The following is an 8,452-nucleotide window of genomic DNA, read 5'->3' on the forward strand; positions in this document are numbered from 1 at the left end:
TCTTTATACTTTATCAATTTATACAAGGTAAGTTTAATTCAAAGAAAGAGGGATTTTTTCTGACCATTTAGCATACAGCATGACATGAAGCATGACTTGACCTCAGAGAAAGGTCTTGAAAGTTCATCAGGAAGTAAAAATCACAAGCTGAATATTCCTTTGTTGTTATAAAATGGTGGTATTAAGCATCCAGACCCCAGCGCTCTTTCCTGCCCAGGGCAGGGGGCCGGACTCGATGATCTGCTAAGATCCCTTCTGACCCAAACGTCTATGCATCTATGAAATCAAATGATGCTACAGAACAGGGATGGGAAATTATTTGGGATGTAGGGCCACTTAACAAGTTTTGGTGAGCTGTTGAGAGCCCCCCTCCTGGGTTGAGTCCCCAGTACACAGCCAGGGCAGGCGAGAGCCACACCAGCTGCACCCACGTGGACCAAAGCAGTGTGTAGGAACACAGTGCAGTAGTGGCCCGGCCGGGCTGTAGGCCAGGGACTTGGAGCAGGGAAGAGGGTGCAGGGAGAAGGGGGCTGGGAGCTTTCAGCTGGGCCAGTGCTGCACTTTGTTCCCCACTTCTCCCTGCATACTCTTCCCAAGTCCCTGCAGGGCACCCGGCTAGGCCGGGTCAGTGTCACACTGTGTTCCTGCATGCTGCTTCAGACCACATGGGCACAGCTGGAGTGGCTGGCACAGATCCCGTCTGACCTGGCCACTTGCTGGGGACTTGGAGTCAAGCAGGAGCTGCACCAGGGTGAGACAGAAGTTGCACCAGCTGCTCCTGCTGCACCCATGCAGCATTGCCTAAAGCAACGCATGGGAACACAGTGCAGCACCACTACATGGGATAACCCGTGGTTCCTGGCCCTCTTCCCTCTGCATGCTCTCCCTTGCCAGCAAGGAGAACCATACCTGGGCTTCAGCTCTCATGGGAGGCCAGGCTATCTGGTGTGTGAGCAGCTGTGGGGTTGGAACTGCATGTAGATGGCCTCGCTGGACAGAAGCCTGTCCAGGAGTTCAGCATCTCTTGCCTTGGAGAGTATGCTGGGGGGGCCAGGGAGTGGGGCAGGATGGGCTAGGCCAGGGAAGGGAATGGTTGTGTGACTGCTGGAGCTGGAGCTGCTGCTGCAGCCGGCTATTGCATGGGAAAGGGAGAAGGGTCAGAGGCAACGAAAGCCAGGACAGCCACAGGCTGGATACAACTCTCCTTCAGAGGAGTAGCCGTGGGCCAGACAGAATCATTTGGCAAACCAGATCCAGCCCGCAGGCCATATTTTTCCCACCCCGGCTATAGAAGAACTAGAGGAAGCACTGAGGAGCAGTGCTATGCCCTGATACGGTATTAAGGAAATTAAGAGCTGCTCCTTGCCCAAGACTCAAACAAACTGCTTATTGTACACTTGTGCCAGCCAAAGGAGCTGCACTAGATGTAGTGAATTCAGCTATTAAAGTTGAGATCTAGAGGTGCGACAGGGATCAACGAGAGCCACTTCCACCTAGTGATGCCTGGTAACGTCTCTGAAGAAAGCTTCTGAATCGATAAAAATGCCAAACCGCACAAAAATTAAGATATGGACACTCTTTTTGTCATATGAAAGAAGTACAGCACTCCTTATATTCTGTTTTAATAATAAATGCTGGAGTCTTTAGGTTTTATAACAGATTTCACCAATGTCATAGCCGAACACTTTGTGTTACTCGAAAACCTTACAATTTAGACCTTCCAAGCCTCCAGGGCTATCCCAAGAGCTGCTCTTCGTTATGCTACTCCTAAATAGTTACCTCCCACCTGCTCCACTGATCCAGAAGAGCTAAGATGTAAGTGTGTCTGGCTAAACACTGGGACTGCACAAAAAGTAAAAGCAGGCCTGCTTTTCCAGTCCTCCATATGTTCTCCCAAAGCACCGGAAAAGGCCCAGAACATGGCCCAGAATTGTAGACGTTAAGACAGTATCAAAACTATGCACTGTTGACCATTGTGTTATTATCATTTGACTCTTGCCTATGCTTTAAACATTCCAGCTGGATGCCTAATGACACTTGGATATGTAGCAGCATATGGAAGGACCCCCATTTCATCACAGTTTAGGGTTTTCCATGCTGAGTAGGGACCAGCTGCCTTCTGTGTACCATTCATCTAATCAGGGATCTGTAGTTTTGTCACATATCATGTGATCAGAGATGTCACAACTGCTGCACAATTTACAGTAAAATATTTTTTGGTTTGGTGATCAATAATAAAATTAAATTCTCTGTTAAATTAGGTTGTGTTAGAAAAACGGCCTTCCACTTTTTCTCCAGGCCATTGCATTGCATGTTTTCAGGTTTATGCGGGCAAGGGACAGTGCTAGAAAGACAGTTTTTCTCTTAAAACAAAACCAAAAAAGCCAAAACTACTTTGTTAGCCCATAGACATTTGACTTTACATTTAAGTTCCTGGAGCTGATTTTCCATGATTACTTTCAAATTCTAAAAGTTAAGATTGCATTTAAGGAGGCAGGTTGAAATCCCATCCCTACACATGTCAAACAGGAGTTTGGAAAAGCAGGCCTGTTTTTCCTTTTCGTGCAGTCCCAGCGTTTAGCCAAACTTCAAAGGGGCCAGGCTTCACCTCTTAAGTTCTCGGAACTAGACCTCAACTACTAAGCTAAATTTTTTAAAGTTTTTTTGTCAGGTTTGTGAAAATCTTTATTAGAAAGTCTCATAGTTGAGGGATGTCTGTGGATCTGGATCCACAGGGAATCAACAAGAGACACAGGATGGATTTAAGCAACAGTCTGCAACTTTATTGCCTAAAGGTACAAGACATTTAATTGGGTCTGGCTTGGTTGGTACATGGCTCCCACTATACAACTAATAGCTTGGGATAGATTCTCTTCAACCTCCCCATTGAGTTCAACACAAACTTGAGTCCTCTCACCCTACTAATTCCTGAAGCCTCAGGTGCGAAGGCTTCAGGTTTCCCCTTCATTCACAGGCAAGTGTTCTACTACTAAAATCTATATCTACTTTTGGGAGCTGTAGCTTTGGCCTTTGACCCACACTGAATACCAACCACAAGTTGGATGAATTAACCTTCATGTAAACTACTGATCCTTACACCTATTCACCTAACTGTGCCTCTGTGATGCTGCTAACTCCCATTTCTCTGATCAGCCAGTGAGACGAAACAGCCACTTGCCAGGAGGTAATTAAGCTGTGCATTACCAACAGTTCAGCTGAGTCTTCCTCTCAGTGAAACAGGTATTTTAATTACTTAGGACCAAGTTTTAAAGGTATTTTGGACCCTACATACCTTAAATATCTGGTCTTAATCCCAATGGGATTAAGAGTTATAAAAGCCTACGGGCATATCTACACTGCATCAGCAGCGTGTGCTGACCAGGCTATTCCGAAGTAAATCCTGCTTCCTCACACATGCACGCAGCTCCAAACCAGATACAGGCTGGGGAATACTGCAGCCACTCTCAAGACCTCCTTTTCTGGCATGCTGGAGAGTGGCCACTAGGAATGGCCTAGAGCAGGGGTGGGCAAAATACAGCCTGCCAATGGACTGCACCTGGCCTGCGGCTGCCCCGCACTTCTCCACATGGGGCTGAGCCCCTCCTGCTCCCATCTCGGTTAGCCTGCGCTATGCTCCTGCCCACACCCACCCCACACCAACTGATGGCACCGCCCTGGCCTTGGCCCCAGCCCCAGCCAGCGCACACAGTCAGGCAGGTGGAGTGGATCAAAGGTGGCCAGGAGCTGGAGCTGAAGCCCCATGTGCTGGGCAGGAGCCACTCAGCTGTAGTTTCTCCTCCACCTGGCTGGGGCTGTGCTACCCAGCACACACACCCATGGCCCCCACCGCTTCTCAGAGCAGTGCAGCAGGGGCAGGAGGAGGGGAAGGAGCCACTGGCGGGGGGGGGAAGGCTGTCAATACCCTGGCAGCTGCAGCAGCAGGGGGGGCAGCCATTCTGGGAAGCTGAGGCCAGGATAGTGCCATCCATGAGCACAGGGCAAGTATGGGTGGGAGTACAGTGTGGGCTGGCTGGGGTGATGCTCAGCCTCATGTGGAGCATAGTGGGGGTAGCTGTGAGCTGCACCTGCAGGCTGCACCACATCACCCGGGTGAACTCTGCTGCATGTGCCCCCTTCTCCCCTGCCAGCCCCTGGCCAGCTCCCGGGACCTAGCACATGGGCGGCCCCCCACATACACATGCATACACCCACCCCCCAACCCCATATACAAGAGTGAGACTATTTTGAGCTATTATGCAACTGTTTCTATAGACACTACTCAAAAAACAAAGCACAGCAGAGAGAAAAAATTATTTTTCAAAATAAAATCAAAATATGTTATACTAGACATCTGATTTTTAGTAAAGGATTTGTCTTTATCTATAATTTGTTAAAATGATATCTTCTGAAACATTTTCTGTGTGCAGTTCTTGACAGCTCACTCAGACTTGTTAAGTGTCCCATCGGCCAAAATCATTGCCCACCCCTGGCCTAGAGCAGCATATTTCCAGGCTAGGACCAAGAGTATTGGCAAGGTTGGGCAGGGTGAATGTGGGAATGGCACAGATGAGACATAGTGCTGCTGTGGTGTAAACATGTCCAAAGTCAGGGCTGTCCAGGTGGTGGCCCGCGAGTGGTCCCATCATGGCCTGTGGGGCTAGAAATTCTGTGGCAGGGCAAGCAACAACGGCATTAGCCCCCAGGGCTGCCAGAGCTATTATGTCTGCACAACCAGCACCCACATGAGACTTGCTGTTCGCCTCGCTACAGAATTTCCAGGTTGAAATCCCCATTGGAGATGGCAGCAGTGAGGAGAGCAGAGGTGACATTAGCCCCATGGGTGCTGGTTGCCCCACCACCAAATTTCTGGGCCAAGGCATCCTGTTGAGGATGCCTTACTGTAGTAGGGAACATGGCTGTGGTGCAGTCAGCATGCGGAGGTTAACACCACTACTACTTGCCCTGCTGCCAGAAGTGGGATGTGCAGCTTGCGAGAAGCCCTTTGGTCCAGATCCAGATCTAGCCCACCAACGAAAATGGATTTAGGTCTATTTAAATGAAGGCACATCATCTTCAAAGCAGAGATTTACCCATGGGGAAAAGACAGCCTCTCCTCCCCAAAATTACAGCACTTACTCTCACACAATTAATTTCCTGATAATTTACAAGATAGATAATTACTCCATGATTTGAAATTTCAAAAAGGCTCCTTTTAGAAATATAGAACCCTGTCAAATTATGCAGATCTTTCCTGTCCTGAATGATTTAAACAATGACATAATTCAGATACTTCAATCTTCCCATGTAGTTAGAACTTACCTGAATTTTTCATCTTTGACTATGTTTTTAAGTTTGGGGATTTTGGGGGGGGAGGGAAGGGACAAATAAACATCACAAAAAGGTTGCAATTATATCACAAATAAACATTACAAACCCAGGGAATTGAATCCTGAGTTAAAGTTTTCCTAAGAAAAAATCCAACTGAGTTAAAGCAGGAAAATGCACAACTAAAGCAATCAAAGAGTCACCCACTGAACTGCTCACCAGTTCAGTGGGTGGAAAACTGGCTGCAGGCTAGGACCCAGAGACTTCTCATGAGCGTATCTGTGTCACCCTGGCAAGAAGTAGCCAGTGGTGTCCCTCAAGGGTCCATGCTTGGACCAGTGTTTTTCAACATCTTTTCAATGATTTGGATGTGGGAGTAAAAAGCTCGCTGGCCAAGTTTGAGGATGATACCAAGTTATGGGGGAGTGTGGTCATACCAGAAGATAGGTTGCGGATACAGGTGAACCTGGACAGGCTGGAGAGCTGGGTGGACTCGGACCAGATTCAGTTCAACACTCAGAAGTATAAGGTATCCATCTGGGGGCAAACGACTTTCAACACACTTACAGGCTTGGTGGTGACAATTTGACTTGTACCAAGACCAAAAGGGACCTAGGGACCATCGCATGAACATGAGTTGGCAGTGCGATGCTGTGGCCAGTGGGGAAAACAACACACTGGCATGCATTAAGTTGTATCTCATGAAAAACTAAGGAAGTGATACTCCCACTGTACTCTGCACTGCTGAGACCACAGCTGGAATGGTGCGTCCAGTTCTGGGTGCCGCGCTTCAATAAGGATGTGGAAAAACTTGAGAGGATCCAGAGAAGAGCCACACGTTTGATCAGGGCCTTGCAAGACAAGCCATACAAGGAAAGACTGAGGTACTACAGAAGAGAAGGCTGAGAGGGGACTTGGTAGCAGCTTACCGCTACATCAGGGGAATACATCAAGAACCCAGTGAACAGCTGTTCACCAGGGCACTGCTGGGGAAGATCAGGACCAATGGACACAAACTCCTGGAAGGCCACTTCAGGCCCAATTCCAGGAAAAACTCCGTCACAATCAGGGTGTCCAGACTGTGGAATAAGCTCCCTCCAGAGGTGGTGCGATCACCTACCCTGGAAATCTTCAAGAGGAGACTGGACAGTCACCTTGCTGAGGTCACTTGACCCCAGTTGTCTTTTTCTGCCTAGTCCAAGGGGACTGGACCCAATGAACTATGAGGTCCCTTCCAGCCCCTAACAAGCTATGAATCTATTAAACAATTTTAACTTCACCTCATACTGGCATCAAGATGAGAAGATAAATGGAAAGACCTGTCTCCCCCCGACTCCCGCCCTCAATGTATCTTTAAAATTAGTTTCATCTAACCTGGGGATACCCACACTAAAATACTTTAATACTAAACATATGCTTATTAAATCACATAACTGGATGATGGAATTAAACTTGTTTGAGTGTGCTAACTGTGCATTTCCATACCATCAGATAATTAGATTTATTTTAGCTCTGAATTCCCTAATTTTCTAACACTTGTTGCTGGAATAATTATAACATTTATGTAATAGTCTTACCCTTAACTTACTGATATGTAATGTTATCCAGAGTTGCGCAAAACTTGTATAATATTTTGACCAAAATATATGGTTTGGGGCTGACCAAAAATGAGTGAATTAGTATCAAATTAAGCAAATAGTTTTTGCAGATTTAAAAAAAAAAGATTTCATTGCAATGTTTTCAAATCAAACCATTTTGATTTTTATTTAATTTTTTTCAATATTTTCCTAAATTTTATGTATTTTTTAAATGGTTAAAAACTCAAAGAAAAACTAAAAATAGTTCTTGAGGGGACAAATGAAATGCTGTTGTTGACCTTTTTTTTTTTTAATTTCTCTCTTTTCAAACCCCCTCCTTACCCCCTAAAAAATCTTTTTTAGCCATCTGAAGTGACATTTTGGTTTTACCCAGGGTACCCTTAGGGAAAACCAGGAGTTTGTGGCCATTACTCCTGGAAGACCATTTCAGGCTTAACACTAGGAAAAACTTCTTCACAGTTAAAGTGTCCAGACCATGGAATAAGCTCCCTCCAGAGGTCGTGCGATCACCTACCCTGGAAATCTTCAAGAGGAGACTGGGCAGCCACCTTGCTGGGGTCACCTGACCCCAGTTGTCTTTCCTCTCTAGTGCAGGGGGGTGGACCCAATGTTCTTGCAAGGTCCCTTCCAGCCCCTTACAACCTATGAATCTATAAATCAATTAAATGAAAAAATCAATTATTTGCACAGCTCTACTCTTAGTCTTCACTTGAGTTACCCTCTTTATCCAACAATAAGAAACTGAGGTCCTTAAAAAAAAAACACAAAACACTCAACAGGGGTAAAAAGTAACTGAAATATTACAATTTTCCAGAATTATTCTACCAGTCAAATAGAAAGTCAAATATATAACTGCATATCAGAATCAAATTCTTCTCTATTAAAATTTCATTTGTTTCCCTCAAGCAGAAACTTGAAACGTTGATATTAAAGCTGAATTAAATGTATTAGTCATTATGTGCATGGATAAGTTGTATTCTACACAGACAAAGATGGCTTTAAGACACCTGGGGTGTTTATTAGAGCTGTGCAAAGCTTTGGGTGCTGATTTGATTTGGAGGAGATTTGGCCTGATTCAGTGGCTAAATCTCCAAACCTAAATCAAATCAGGGGACCAATTAAAAGGTCTGAATTGATTCGAAGCTCTCCAAATTGAATCAGAAAAGATTCGTAGAGCTTCGGCGATTCGGGCAGTCCCCACTTGCTGCAGCAGGGAGTTGGACCCGGACTCCATGTTTGTAAGTAAGGGGTGGGGGGCGGGGCTGGAGGAGGGGGAGAGGTCCATGGGGGGGACCCCTGCCAGGCCCCATTACCTGCTTGCTTCTGCAGCCCCCCTGAGTGCCCTCTGACCCCCGCCCACTCTCCCAGCACAGCCCCTCCATGGCTGCCCTGCCTCCTGGCTCTTTAAAAAAAAGCCCCCCACTCACTAGCTGCTGCCAGGCAGGGGGGAAATCCCCACTGCTCCCCTCTGCCATAAGCCCCCCTACCCATGGTACACCCCCCCACTGTCCCAGCCCCTGCCCTACGGC

This window comes from Alligator sinensis, unplaced genomic scaffold, assembly GCF_000455745.1.
Source record: "Alligator sinensis unplaced genomic scaffold, ASM45574v1 scaffold301_2, whole genome shotgun sequence".
NCBI lineage: Eukaryota > Metazoa > Chordata > Crocodylia > Alligatoridae > Alligator > Alligator sinensis.